The sequence below is a fragment of the Gopherus flavomarginatus genome, chromosome 12 (genome assembly GCF_025201925.1).
Source record: "Gopherus flavomarginatus isolate rGopFla2 chromosome 12, rGopFla2.mat.asm, whole genome shotgun sequence".
NCBI classification, from domain to species: Eukaryota; Metazoa; Chordata; order Testudines; family Testudinidae; genus Gopherus; species Gopherus flavomarginatus.
The window spans coordinates 24,910,210-24,924,670 of NC_066628.1; the positions used below are offsets into that span (position 1 = coordinate 24,910,210).

Here is a 14,461-nt window from a genome sequence, read left to right on the forward strand (position 1 = left end):
GTATACCAGAGCATCATAGATGTCACCAATGAAAGCAGGATGGAGAAGCTCCCCCCGCAGAAGACCTAAGACATGATGGCTGGATACATAAACAGACACCTGTCCCTCACAGGCAACTACCTCATAACATGCCAATTTTGCTCAGGACAGAATATCATAGAGGAATACTATGCATTCAGTGGTCTCTACACTGGCCAAGCAACAGCATGACAACTAACCTAACCAGTCCATCCAACTTTTTTGACTGCTTCTTGGGCACTGGTGAGGGGTAGCGGTGCCAGACTGAGCCTGGTGATGAGTGCACTACAAATCTACAAACTGAGGCAAGGTGCTGGGCCTAGAGTCCTGCTGAGACTGCTGTCCTGCACCAAGTGGAGCACAGCCTCCATGAGGAGAGAACTCAAACAAATATCACGCTCCTTCTGCATGATTCCCCCAAGCACTTCTTCAGGCAGCTGCTATGGGGGTCACTCACAGGCTTAGGCCTGCCTGTTGCAGGCAAAACACAGCAGCAGGGCTTAAAACTCTGACAGGGCTGCCCAGAGGACTCAGGGGGGCTTGGGCAAAGCAAAATCGGGGGCCCCTTCCATAAAACATTTGCAATACTATAGTAAAATGTATTAGGAAATGTAAAAAATAACTAGTGAAATACATTCAAAAATTAATTTGTAATAATTTGAAAATAAACTAAATACAGCTTTTAATGTTTTTAAATAATGTAATGGTATGTATACATTTGCAATTACATAATGGGCAGTTGCTGGGTGATTGTGATAGTTGGTACCAATGGGCTGTCGTTGCCTGGGGGTGGTGCTGTTGTTGCCCACGGCTGGGTGGGGAGCTGGGCTCTGGGTTCAGGGGTGCCCAGCTCACAGGGGCTGGGCTCAGGGATGTGGGGAGATAGAGTCAGGGGGGTGTCCAGCTCAGAGGGGCTGGGCTCAGAGCTTGGGGTCAGGGCTTTTGGGGGGATGGGGTCAGAGGGTTTCCAGCTCAGAGGGACTGGGCTCGGAGCTAGGGGTAAGGGCTGTGGGGGGATGAGGTTGAGCGGGTTTCCAGCTCAGAAGAACTAGGCTCGGAGCTGGGGGTCAGGGCTGTGGGGGGGATGGGGTCAGGGGGTGCCTGGGGGTACTGGGGCAGCTCAGCTCTGCAGGCTGCTGTTCTCTCCAGCTGTCCAGGCACAAGGGGAGCAGGAGCAGGGACCAGCTAAGGACCAAGGGGGCAGGAGCACAGGCACCTGAGGCTGACCCATGGGGAGGCACTTGCTTACCTTGCCCAATGCATGAGCGCTAGGGTCCTCTTTCTTCCTCCGCTCCACCAGACCACTGCTGAGGCTCTTTTCTTCTCCGTGCCCCTCGCTGGGGCTGACGTGGAGGCTGAGCCAGGGGGCAGCCGCGGCTTTCCTCCAGAAGCGAAGCCGTGGTGTTGTGCCGCTGTCGCAGGGCCCTTGCCACATGCCCTAAGCAGAGCTGCGCAGCTCTGCCCACCCGCCGGCGCCCCCGCTGGGCAACGAGAAAAATTGCAGAGGCTGGAGCCCCTGCTCTGGGAGGGAGAGGGATTCTGAGCCTCTGCCTGCAGCTCAGGGATTCCCCTGGGTCAGCGCAGCTGCCGTCAGCTCAAACCTCTGTGCTGCCGCGGCAGCACGCTGACCTCAGGGGTGCACTGGGCTGCTGGGCTGCCGCGCCGGCGCCCTGACCCCGGGGGCGCCCTGGGCTGCCACGCCGGCACCCTGACCCCGGGGGCGCCCTGGGCTGCTGGGCTGCCAGTGGCTCCCTGACCCCGGGGGCGCCCTGGGCTGCCGCGGCTGCGTCCTGACCCCGGGGGTGCCCTGGGCTGCCACAGTGGCTCCCTGACCCGGGGGGCACCCTAGGCTGCCGGGCTGCCACCCTGACCCTGGGGGTGCCCTAGGCTGCCGCGCCGGTGCCCTGACCCCAGGGGGCGCCCTGGGCTGTCGCGGCTGCGTCCTGATCCAGGGGGCGCCCTGGGCTGCCGGGCTGCCACCCTGACCCCGGGGGCGCCCCGGGGCTGACGCGGCTGCGTCCTGACCCCAGGGGTGCCCCGGGCTGCCGGGCTGCCGCGGCGGCTCCCTGACGGGGGCGCCCTGGGCTGCCTGGCTGCAGCGGCTGCGCGCTGACCCTGGGGGCGCCCTGGGCTGCCGGCTGTAGGTAGCTGCTGCCGCAGGCAGCTCAGACTGCCTCTCCAGCAGCAGCGGCTGCAACCATTTAAAAAAATTTTTGAGGGCCCCGCATTTTGGCGCCCTCAAATCTTGGCGCCCTAGGCAACCGCCTAATTCGCCTAAATGGTTGCACCGGCCCTGCCTGTGCCCAGGGGAACTGGGGCCCCAAGAGGCAGGCTCTGGGGCAGGGGGCTGCAGTACAATCCCTTGATCTCTAGGACCCAGGAGCAGCTGAGTTGCGGTTCTGGGAGCGATCGCTGGGGTCACTCAGTCTGAGCAGCAGGAAGTGAATCGCACTCGCTGCAGTGACTCTGGGGGGCTGCCAGGCTCCTTGCAAGAACCCTGAGCCCCGGCGGCTGCTGGTGACCCCGGAGCCCTGGCTGCAGCCAGGAGAGGTGAATCTCGAGCATTAACATTCCAACTGCTCCCGGAGCCACTCCCAGTGCAGAGCCCCCAGCCTGGCCAGGACCCGCCCCCAGCCCCTGCTCCCAGGGCGGGCACCGCTTGGAGGGAAGGTAAGAGACCTGCCCATCCCCCAGGGAGCGGTGCCCCGGTGCCACCCGGGCTGCAGGGGGAGGGTTTGGCCCAGGCTGCTCCCAGCGGAGCAGGCTGCGATTCCTGCCCTGTGCCCAGGGAAGCTGCCGCCAGCTCCCATTGTTTGCAGGGCAGGTGAAGCCAGCGCGCGCCTTGGGGGGGGCTGGGACAGAGAGATGTGGGGGGATAAAGGCGGGTGGGAGCCGGAAGGGGCTGAAGAGGGGCAGGGGTGTGTGGCAGGAGGGGATTGAAGGATGAAATGGGATGTGTGAGGGGGTAGAAAGGGCTGAACAGGGATGCAGAGGGCTGGATGGGAGCAGGGGTAGCGGTTGCGCTGCAGGGCGGATGAAGCAATGCCGGAGGCTCAGGGTGCGGGAGGAGAATCCTGGGATGGGAGAGAGCAGGGCTGGGATGGAAGGAATGTCTGTGCGGGGGGGGACGGTGAGAAGGGAAGAGGGGGCTGAGACTGGGGGCTGGAGCTGAGAACGGTGGTGCAAGCGGAGGCTGGCTGGGGAATGGGGAGAGAGCCTAGTGATAAAGGAGAGCGATCGTGAGAGATACAATGGCAGCTCCTCCGGCGCATAGTGCAGGGGAGGGTTGGGGGCTGCCCTGTCCAGCCTTGAGCTGGGCATTTTGTTTTAGAAGAAATGGTCACGCTGGCGCGGGGGGGGGGGGGGGGGGCAGGGGACTAAGCCCTAAGGGCTGCAAAGCTACAAGGCAAATATCCCCACAGAACTTGCCCCCAACAGACGCACTCTTGCATTATTTTCTTAAATCAAACTCATGATTTCTGGACTCTGGGACTGTTGGGGTGGCAGGACGGATCAGGGCCTCTCTTGGATTTCTGAGCAGGATTCAGGGCTCAGAGTCACGGCCGGAACAGCAGGGGATAGATCCGAATGGGCGAATGAGAGCAGCATCTGCCTGGCTGCCCCTGGGACTGCTGGAGGAGACCTGGGGTACTCAAGAAGAACAGGAGTCCTTGTGGCACCTTAGAGACCAACAAATTTATTTGAGCATAAGCTTTTGTGGACTACGGACCACTTCATTGGATGCATGCAGTGGAAAATACAGTAGGAAGATATATATACGTACACAGAGAACATGAAACAATGGGTGTTACCATGCACACTATAAGGAGAGTGATCAGTTAAGGTGAGCTATTATCAGGAGAGAAAAAGAACTGTTTATAGTGGTAATGAAAATGGCCCATTTCCAGCAGTTGACAAGATGTGTGTGTGTGTGTGAGAGAGAGAGAGAGAGAGAGAGAGATGGGGGGGAATAAGCATGGGGAAATAGTTTTACTTTGTGTAATGGCCCATACACTCCCAGTCACTATTCAAGCCTAATTTGATAGTGTCCAATTTGCAAATTAATTCCAATTCAGCAGTCTCTCATTGGAGTCTATTTTTGAAGTTTTTTGTTGCAATATTTTGACTTTTAGATCTGTAATCGAGTGGCCAGGGAGATTGAAGTGTTCTCCAACTGGTTTTTGAATGTTATAATACTTGATGTCTTATTTGTGTCCATTTATTCTTTTACGTAGAGACTGTCCAGTCTGGCCATTGTACATGGCAGAGGGGCATTGGTGGCACATGATGGCGTATATCACATTGATAGATGTGCAGGTGAATGAGCCCCTGATGGCGTGGCTGATGTGATTAGGTCCTATGATGGTATCCTCTGAATACATATGTGGACAGAGTTGGCAATGGGCTTTGTTGCAAGGATAGGTTCCTGGGTTGGTGTTTTTGTTGTGTGGTGTGTGATTGCTGGTGAGTATTTGCTTCAGGTTGGGGGGCTGTCTGTAAGCAAGGACTGGCCTGTCTCCCAAGATCTGTGAGAGTGATGGATCATAGGTGACTTCTGGATGTAGAAGCCCTCTACACCAATATTCCACACAAAGATGGACTACAAGCCGTCAGGAACAGTATCTGTGATATTGTCATGGCAAATCTGGTGGCTGAACTTTGTAACTTTGTCCTCACCCATAACTATTTCACATTTGAGGACAATGTGTACCTTCAAATCAGTGGCACTACTATGGGTACCCGCAGTAGGGACTGTCTGACTAGCATCGTGATAGTGACTGTAAAATGCTCAGAGAGATAAGAGAGGCTATAAAAATAAAAAACTCAATAATAACGGGGGATTTCAACTATCCTCATATTGACTGGGTACATGTCACCTCAGGATGGGATGCAGAGAGAAAGTTTCTTGACACCTTAAATAACTACTTCTTGGAGCAGTTAGTCCTGGAACCCACAAGAGGCGTGGCAATTCTTGATACAGTCCTCAGTGTAGCAGAGGATCTGGTCCAAGAGGTGAATATAGCTGGATCTCTTAGTAATAGTGACCATAATATAATTAAATTGAACAACTCTGTGAGAGGGAAAACACCACAGCACCCCAATGTCGTAGTATTTAATTTCAAAAAGGGGAATTATACAAAAAATGAGGAAGTTAGTTAAACAAATTAAAAGGTATGTGCCACAAGTCAAATCTCTGAAAGCTGCATTGAAATTTTTTAAAGATACCATAATAGAGGCTCAACTTAAATGTGTACCCCAAATTAAAAAGACACAATAAAAAGTGCCACTATGGCTAAACAACAAAGTAAAAGAAGCGATGAGAGGCAAAAAGGCATCCTTTAAAAAGTGAAAGTTAAATCCTATTGAGAAAAATAGAAAGGAGCATGAACTCTGGCAATGAAGTATAAAAATATGATTAGGAAGGCCAAAAAAGAATACACAGGGTCAGGTAGGGAGGAGGATAGGGTCTGAAAAACCCACTGGGACTTGCTCAGGCTAAGGCCTGATTTATGAACAGGCTCATTGGGAGGTGAACATTCCCCCATTTCTGAAACAGGAACTGCCGCCCCCATGGAGAGGGCTGGGAAAACAGACCAGAGTGCTGGAGCCTGAACCCACTAGGTAGAAACTGCGGGGGAATACAAAGGGATGATGCTGGGATTCCTGTCCCTGCCCAGATCTCTGCTTCCCACATCAGCCTGTGCCTACTAGGTTTGTGGTAAATGAGAAGACCCTGCCCTCCTCTGTCTGTTGGGAGGGACATGGAGTTCTCACTTTCTTGCCACTCCCTGAAGCTTCCTGGCTGCTCTGAGCAGGGTGGGGGTGAGATTCTGCTCCTCTGTCCCCCCCTCCACCCCCTCCCAGGTGAGCTAGCTTCCTTCCTTCTTTCCCATGAATAGTAGGATTGTGGCTGTGGCAGCAGGTGCTGAGTAGGGAAAATTTGTTGTTTCAGATGCCGGTGACTTTCGAGGACGTGGCTGTGTATTTCACCGAGGGGCAGGGGGCCCTATTGGACCCTGGTCAGAGAGCTCTGTACAGGGAAGTCATGGAGGAGAATTATGAGAATGTGACCTCACTGGGTAAGGCTTTCCTGGCCTCTCTGTTATTAGAAGCCATGGGGTCTGCATTTCCAAATCTGTCAGGTGCATCTTTGGAGAGAGAGACTGGAGGTGAATGAACCCTATAATCCACAGCTGCTGTGTGAGAGAGACTTTCATCTCCTTACACCCTCCAATGAGATAAGGGTGTCAAAACCTAATGGACATTCTATCTCATCCCCACCCCTCCAGCTTTCAAGAGGGCAGAAGCTGTGTATTGTCCTGTCTGTGTTATTTTTCAGGCACACACAGAATCCCTGTGTGACCAGTTCCCCCTGGGGTGCCACCTAGAACTGGGGTACCACTGAGCCCTCTGACCCACAAGGCCTGGGCTCCCTCTCACACTGTGCATCTGTGACAAGCTGCACACCCACTCCCAGTCCCACACTTCCACCAGCATCCACACAGGCAGGGACACACCCTGCTGCAGTTACATGCAGGCTCTCTGTCCAGCCCCTGCATGAACCAACAACAGGAATGCTATAACCAGGATAACTCCCAGCTCCCCAGGCATGCACCCCCTCTGGAGTATGAACCCAAAATTATACCACATTGCACTGCACAGGGAACTGTACAATGTAAGATCATGGAGTTCACCTCCCCCCTCAGTGTGGGGAGGAAATGCAACAAACTTGTGTTAAATCAGACTAAGATTTTTCCCCCAGACACTTCACTTAAAGGCACACTGGGTTTAGATTAAAACATAAAACAAGTTTATTAGCTACAAAAGATAGATTTTAAGTGATTATAAATGATAGCAAACAGATCAAAGCAGATTACCTAGCAAATAAACAAACACAAACTAAGCTAATACATTGGATATGTTAGCAGATTCTCACCCTAACTGATGGTACAGGCAGACTTGTAGATTCTTAAGGCACAAGCTGCATTAGCTTTACAGCTTGGTTTTCTCAGGTCTTCATACACAGGCTAGAAATCCCTTCAGCCTGGATCCAGCACTTCCCCCAGTCCAGTCTTTGTTCCTCAGGTGTTTCCAGGAGTCTTCTTGTATGGAGAGTGAAGAACAACAGATGAATTCACTCTCTGCCTTGGATAGCTTTAGCATGCAGTGGGAACCCTTTGTTTCAAAACTTGGTTCCCAGACCAGTTTGTGAAAAAATACTGACATCCCAAGATGGAGTCCAGAGACATGTGGTCTGGTCACATGTCCTTGTAGAGTTATAGCAGCCACTGTTTACTGGCTGACCAAAACGCCCACAGGAAGGTTAAGCTATTCCACAGTCCATTGTCTTTGCTGATGGACCATCAGCCCCATCTGGCTTCTTCATTGTTGTACCTGAAAGGCTTGCCATGGTGTCTTCCAGAGTAAGCCCATTTGAATTACAGATCCCTAGTCAATAATCATAACTTTAGATACAAAAATTATACTTGCATACAAATTGGATATTCATATTCAGCAAATCATAACTTTTCCAATAACATCTTATATGACTTGTCTTGCAAAAAAGGAATAATAATTACACTATAATTATATCATAATAATATCACTATGAAGAATATGCGGTGCAGTGTCACATCCTGTTCACCTCCCTTCTTGGGACTAGCTCCAGCCATGAGGAGGGGTCTGGGCACTGCAGGTTTAGAAATAGACAGAGGTTTAACTCCAGAGCTATGTGTGTGTCAGCAAGGCCCCCAGAGTGCACAGATCCTGCAAACTCCTAATGAGGATGTAACAATTCCTCTCACATCTCCAGACACCTGTCTTTCCCAAGGGGCTCAGTGACCACATTCTCATCCTCCTGGATTCCATGTTCTCCCAGCACAGCACAGGCACAGGTTCAACTCCAGGAATGTCCTTTGTGACAAATACTCTACCATTCCTTCATGCACTCTGATCTTGTCTCTTTTCACCCCCAAGCAGGATTTTCCATTCCCAAACCTGACCTGATCACCCGGCTGGAACGATGGGAAGAGCCATGGGTACCCGATCTCCAGGCCTGCCAGGAAAAGGAGATTCTGAGAGATACCCACATAGGTAAGGTGTTGGTAAAACTGACACAGAAACCATCTGGCGATTGAGGGAAAACCACTGAGAATCCCAAAAATGTGGTGTCTGCGAGCACCTCAGTTCTGTCTCATCTCACCCAAGTCAGGGCTGTAGTCAGTATATATCATTCATGGCTTTCCACCCGTCCTGCCAGCTGCAGGCGTTTCCTTCCCTATGAGTGTTTGGATGGGATGTGGAGGCAGAATCCAATTGTACAGTCTTTGAAAATTTATTGTGTTGGATTTTCCCTTTGTGCTGTTCCTCTTTCTCCTCACCACAGTGACTTTTGCCTGGATTGTCTGTCTCTCTCCAGCAGGTGATAAGCGAGAGAATGAGAAAGAGGAGGACAATCAACATCAGGAATTTCCTGGGGAAGTGGAACCACGGAGGACCTTTAGGAGAAGAGCTTTAGGGAATTTCTCGCAATGCTTGGAACAAAGAAAAGCCTCTGGAAATCAGCAGTGGTCAGAGAGGCTATTCAGAAACCAGCCTATCAAGAAAGTGGCTGAATCTATTAAATATGTGGGAGGATGCAAGGATCCTGAGGAAACCACAACCCAGGAGACAAATCGCAAGAAAGAGAAACGCAGTGAGTGCCTCAAATGTGGGAAACAATTCATTCTGAGATCACACCTTCTTACACATCAGACAATCCATATGGGAGAGAAACCCCATAAATGCTTTGAGTGCGGGAAGAGCTTTAGCCACAGCTCATACCTCACTGCACATTGGAGGACCCACACTGGAGAGAGACCATATAGATGCTTGGACTGTGGGAAAAGATTCAGTAACAGCTCAAACCTCACTAAACATCGGAGAATCCACACAGGAGAAAGACCATATAAATGCCCAGACTGTGGGAAATGTTTCATTCAGAAGTCAACTCTTGTTACACATCAGACAATCCACACTGGAGAAAGACCTCATAAGTGCTTAGACTGTGGGAAAAGCTTTAGCCACAGCTCATACCTCATTAGACATTGGGGGACCCACTTAGGAGAGAGACCCTATAAATGTCTCGAGTGTGGGAAAAGTTTCATTCGGAACTCGCACCTTATTAGACATCAGAGAATTCATACTGGCAATAAACTTCATCAATGCCTCCACTGTAGGAAAAGTTTCACTGAGAGACCAAACCTTATTAGACATCAGGCAGTCCACACAGGAGAGAGCCCCCATAGGTGCTTGGAGTGTGGGAGAAGTTTCACACAGAGATCAGCTCTTGTTACACATCAAGCAATCCACACAGGAGAGAGACCTCATAAGTGCTTGGACTGTGGAAAAAGTTTCATTCAGAGAACAAACCTTATTTCACATCAGACAATACACACAGGAGAAAAACCGCATAAATGCTTGGATTGTGGGAAAAGTTTTGCTCACAATTCAGGACTTATTGTGCATCAGAGAATCCACACAGCAGAGAAGCCCTATAAATGTTTGGACTGTGGAAAAAGTTTCAGTCACAAATCAAATCTTAATAAACATCAGAGAATCCACACGGGAGAAAGGCCACATAAATGCCTGGACTGTGGGAAATGTTTCATTCAGAAATCAAGCCTTGTTACACATCAGACAACTCACACTGGAGAGAGACCCCATAAGTGCTTGGACTGTGGGAAAAACTTTAGCCACAGCTCATACCTCACTAGACATTGGAGGACTCACACGGAGGAGAGACCCTATAAATGTCTTGAGTGTGAGAAAAGTTTCATTCAGAGCTCACACCTTATTAGACACCAGAAAATTCATACTGGAGATAAACCTGATAAATGCCTCCAATGTGGGAAATGTTTCACTGAGAGAACAAACCTTATTAGACATCAGGCAATCCACACAGGAGAGAGCCCCCATAGGTGCTTGGAGTGTGGGAAAAGTTTCAATCAGCGATCAAACCTTATTATACATCAGAGAATCCACACAGGTTATAACCTTCATAAATGCCTTGACTGCGGGAAAAGCTTTAGTAGGAGCTCAGAGCTTACTAAACATCAGATAATCCACAAGGGTGCGACCCTAGAAATAGCTTAAAGAACAGGAGTACTTGTGGTCCCCAACCTTTTTCGTCTGGTGACGAGCCACGGAGGACCATGGCGGCGGACGAGCATCTGCCGAAATGTTGCCGACAAGTGACAACGGCAACAGGCGTCACCGCTGACAAGCAGCGTCATCCATTCGGCGGTATTTTGGTGCCAACGCCTCTGGATGCTGCTGCTTGATGGCGGCGTTTTGGTGGATGCTCGTCTGCTGGCTAGTATGCGGGTGCACTTAGATGCCTCGGTGGGTGCCATGGCACCCGCGGGCACCACGTTGGAGACCCCTGCCTTAGAGACTAACAAATTTATTTGAGCATCAGCTTTCTTGGGCTACAGCCCACTTCATTGGATGCATAGAATGGAACATATATTGAGGAGATATATATACACATACAGAGAACATGAAAAGGTGGGAGTTGCCCTACCAACTCTAAAAGGCTAATTAATGAAGGTGAGCAATTATCAGGAGAAAAAAAACTTTTGTAGTAATAATCAAGATGGCCCATTTCAGCCAGTTGACATGAAGGTGTGAGGATACTTAACATGGGGAAATAGATTCAATGTATGTAATGGCTTAGCCATTCCCAGTCTCTATTCAAGCCTAAATTGATAGTATCTAGTTTGCATATTAATTCAAGTTCAGCTGTTTCTCACTGGAATCTGTTTTTGAAGCTTTTCTGTTGCAAGATTGCCATCTTTAAGTCTATTGCTGAGTGACAGCTTGACTGTGGGAAAAGATTCAACCTGAGTTCACACATCAGTGATCCACACAACAGAGAGACCTTGAAAGTTAAACTTCCATTGGTTGCTCCCATAGTATCAGGCATCATCAAATCCACACAGGGAAGAAACCTCTGAGATGTTCCCAGTGTGGAAAATGCTCCTAGTGTAGCTAACACCATATTAGACTGGTCTAAGCAAACCCAAGGCAGAGGATGGGAAGCCCCAATCAGCCTCATCTCCCTGCTGCAGCCTTGGTTGCTGAGTTGATGGGCCACAGGTGGGGGAAGGAAAAGAGGAAAAACTTCCCCAGACACTCCCTCGGCCTGCCTGAAGTTTCCCCCTCTCCCATCCTTCCCAGATGGGATCTCCCTTCCATGGAGATTAAGAGAAGAATACTTGGGCCAGGCCCCACTTTCCCTCTAGACACCTGTCCCACCCCTGCATCTTCCACCAGCACCTGGGCTGGGCTACTCCAATTACCTGGAACTGTTTCCTGGAAGGGAGATGTCCAGAAAGACCGGTAACTCTTTCCCTCCCAAAATTCCCCAGGGTGCTGGGTTCTGTAGGATCAAATATTGAGGGATCAGGAGGATTGTTTTGTGCAGGAAACTGGGGATTGAATGGTTGGAGCTGCTGGAACTAGGAAGCAGAGCAAGCTGGGGCTATCGAGTGTTTGAGGATCATAGGATAAGAAGAGAGGGAGATCACAGGAGTGGAGAGGTGCTGCCTCTGATCATTCACTCCCTCTTTACTTTCTCCCTGCCCCCTCTGCATTCAGAAAGCTCCAATGAGAGAGACTGATCTCCACAGGGCCTTTTGTAGGAGGCCCAGAGATCCCACTTATGCCCCCACAGCATCAGCTTCTGAGGTTCTCTCTATGGTAGGGATTAGCCAGTGAATCTCTGTGACCCTCCATCAGATTCCTAGTATAAACTGACCCTGAGCATTTTATTCCCCTGCTAACAGAGTGATGGCTTGTTCCTGAGTTCCTCTTTTGTGGCCAGATTGTCTTATTCCCAGATAGTCTCACATTACTTCAGGCCAAGGTGAAAACCATTTATTGTTTGTACATTTTCTACTTTATGGACCAGAATTAACTAGATGCTAAAAAATCAGAGCAGTGACAATAAATGTTGTTCTAGCTTCTGTGCTATTCAAGGGTGATGAGGTGAGTTGCAGGGATTCCCTCCTCCCCCATCACCACCACACTCCACCCTTGACACAGTAACCTCTGTCCAAGCAATAGGGAGTTTTATCCTCTCCCCATTCTACCCCTCCATATCCCAAAGGGTCACTTGCCACAGTGGGCTTGGTTGTCCATGCTTATGAATCACAGTTTGATTTCTATGATCCTAAATCAGACTCCTGAGGGCTGGAGAAGAAAGTGTCACAGACCTGGGAGTGAGCAGGGAAATCCCAGTGACCCTCAAAGCACAGTTTGACCCTGTCCAGTCTTATACCCTGTTTCCATCTATTGGTAAAATTGCTTCTGGGCTTTTTCCAGGCTAGTTCAGATCATTTGGAGACAGGAAGTTTGGGGTTTTTTTTGTCTTTCTCTTTCTTTGAGCATAATGATACTATAACTTTTGTAACTAATACACCCAAATAATGAGGCGAGAAGTAAAGCAGGTTTAGCCACTTCAGAAGAACATGAGTGCATTTAGTTTCCTGATTTTGAGTCTTAAAAGATTCTCTGAGGTTTCACTTTATGAATGTGAAAGTGTTTTATATCCCATCCTGTATTGTGGGTTTTTCTTTCTTTGTGAAGGCCATTTGGTCACATACTTAAATATTAGTTTAATTTGACTCGATGTAGCTCAGATTTGTTGATGATTTCATGAGACAAATGATCATTGGGAGAAGATCCTTTTTTAAATATATATATATATATATATATATATATATTATATATATATATTTTATTTTAAACTAACCCTTTTTTCATGAGATCTTTTGTGTATTGGAACAATGACAATTATCAATATCTCTCAGCATAAACACTGAGGGTGAGAGCAAGATTCACACTCCAATAGACAGAGACTGAAACAGGGAAAGAAGTTTGTTGCTTGATCCCTGCAGTGATGTGAGAAACAGTCAGGATGAGGAGAGGATGGGAGGTGGGGGATCAGAGCTGGGAAGCTGCAGGATTTGCTCTTCGGAGACATAACTGAGGCTGAGAACTGTGAACTCCCTGCGTCAGAGCCAGAGAGATGAGAATATATGAGTGTTGTGTGAAGCTGACCCAACCTCTAAAGGGTCATGAATGACACCCCACAAAGAATGATGGGGGCAGAGGGACAGCATCTCCTGATTGCTGAGAGGATGAAGTTGGGTGCAGGCAAGAAGTGAGCTGGGGATGTCAACAGACCTGGCCAGCCTTGAAGCCAGGCCGACCCCAATCTTTGAGGCCAGAGAGATATGAGGAGCCCTAAACCCAGCTGGTCATCCCTCCCAACTGAATCTACTGCAGTGTCCTGTGTTGGGACAAGAGAGGCTGTCTCTGCGCCACTCACCCCACCCTGCATCCCTCCAACCTCAGCTCTTTGGGTTTCCTGCTTTTGAAGTGTTTGCTTTTGTGACTGAGTCCCTGCATCTTTCATGTCTTCTCTGCACTTTCCTACCAGTTTGTAAATGTTGCTGGTGTTGGTGCATGAGGGAGTCGGGTGCAACAAAGTGTTGAGGTGGGGCTGAACTGTGCTGAGCTAGGCCAGGCTGCGGTGGGGAAGGGAGTCTGTCTTTGTTCCTTCTTTGAAATAATAAAGTAGAATTTTGTTTCTCCCATTCTCGGTGTCCTTTGTTTTGCATTAAATGGCTACCAACTACAGAGTTAAGGTTAAAGTTAAAAACAATACAAACGTGTGGAATGGAAATGCACAGTGAGGTCACTCATACAACCTTATCACTGCCCTGTAATAGGCTAGTCAAACTTCCCTTTGAGCTAAAACTTGCTGAAATCTTGTCCCCCTCTCCCTGATCCCAGCACAAATCAGGAGTAGTCTGACTGGGTTCACAGGGTCTTTCTCTCCCTCACCCTGGTGTAAAACAGAAGTAATCCCATTGGAAACCCATGAACTGTCTAAAACAGTGTGAAGTTGTTGTGAGAAAAGAATCAGACCACTGGCCTCTAAGCGAGTTAGCAAGAAATATACAGAGAGAGGGAGAGGGAGATTCTGATCTCTGGAATGGGTTCAGCTCAAGACCCCTGTTGTCAGAACCTTACCCTCTGCCTCATTCTAGCTCAGGCCCATTTAAATCAATGGGGTCTTTGGCAGTAATACAGTGAAATATGTGTTAGATTTTGCAGGATTGGGAATTTAACTCGCTAGGCTGGGGTGTTTTTCTCTGCTGATATTTGGCCTGTTCCTCATACCACAACTTTCCCGTTTCATTCTTGTCTGACTACACAGTCATTGGTCTTATTAATACCAGGATTATTTTTGATACAGTAGCAGCTAGAGGCTACACCCAAGAGTAAGGCCCTATTGTGCTCGGTATTGTATTTGACATACACATCATGAGAGAGAGCTCCTAAGGGAAAGAGCTTCAAATCTAAATATACAAAACAGACAAAGTAATGATTC

At 49.2% G+C, this 14,461-nt stretch overlaps 1 protein-coding gene and 1 pseudogene across 2 annotated transcripts in view; both read left to right on the forward strand.

Moving 5' to 3' along the window:
* Positions 1-9,146, forward strand: part of LOC127032168 (zinc finger protein 420-like) — a 200,860-nt pseudogene extending 191,714 nt beyond the window's left edge.
* Positions 2,483-14,461, forward strand: part of LOC127032443 (zinc finger protein OZF-like) — a 605,001-nt gene continuing 593,022 nt past the window's right edge. The window contains exon 1 of one of the 2 annotated variants that reach the window (XM_050919710.1): positions 2,483-2,568. The gene's annotated coding sequence lies outside the window, so the exon portion shown is untranslated. The remainder of the gene's footprint in view (positions 2,569-14,461) is intronic. The other variant, XM_050919712.1, reaches the window with a different exon arrangement.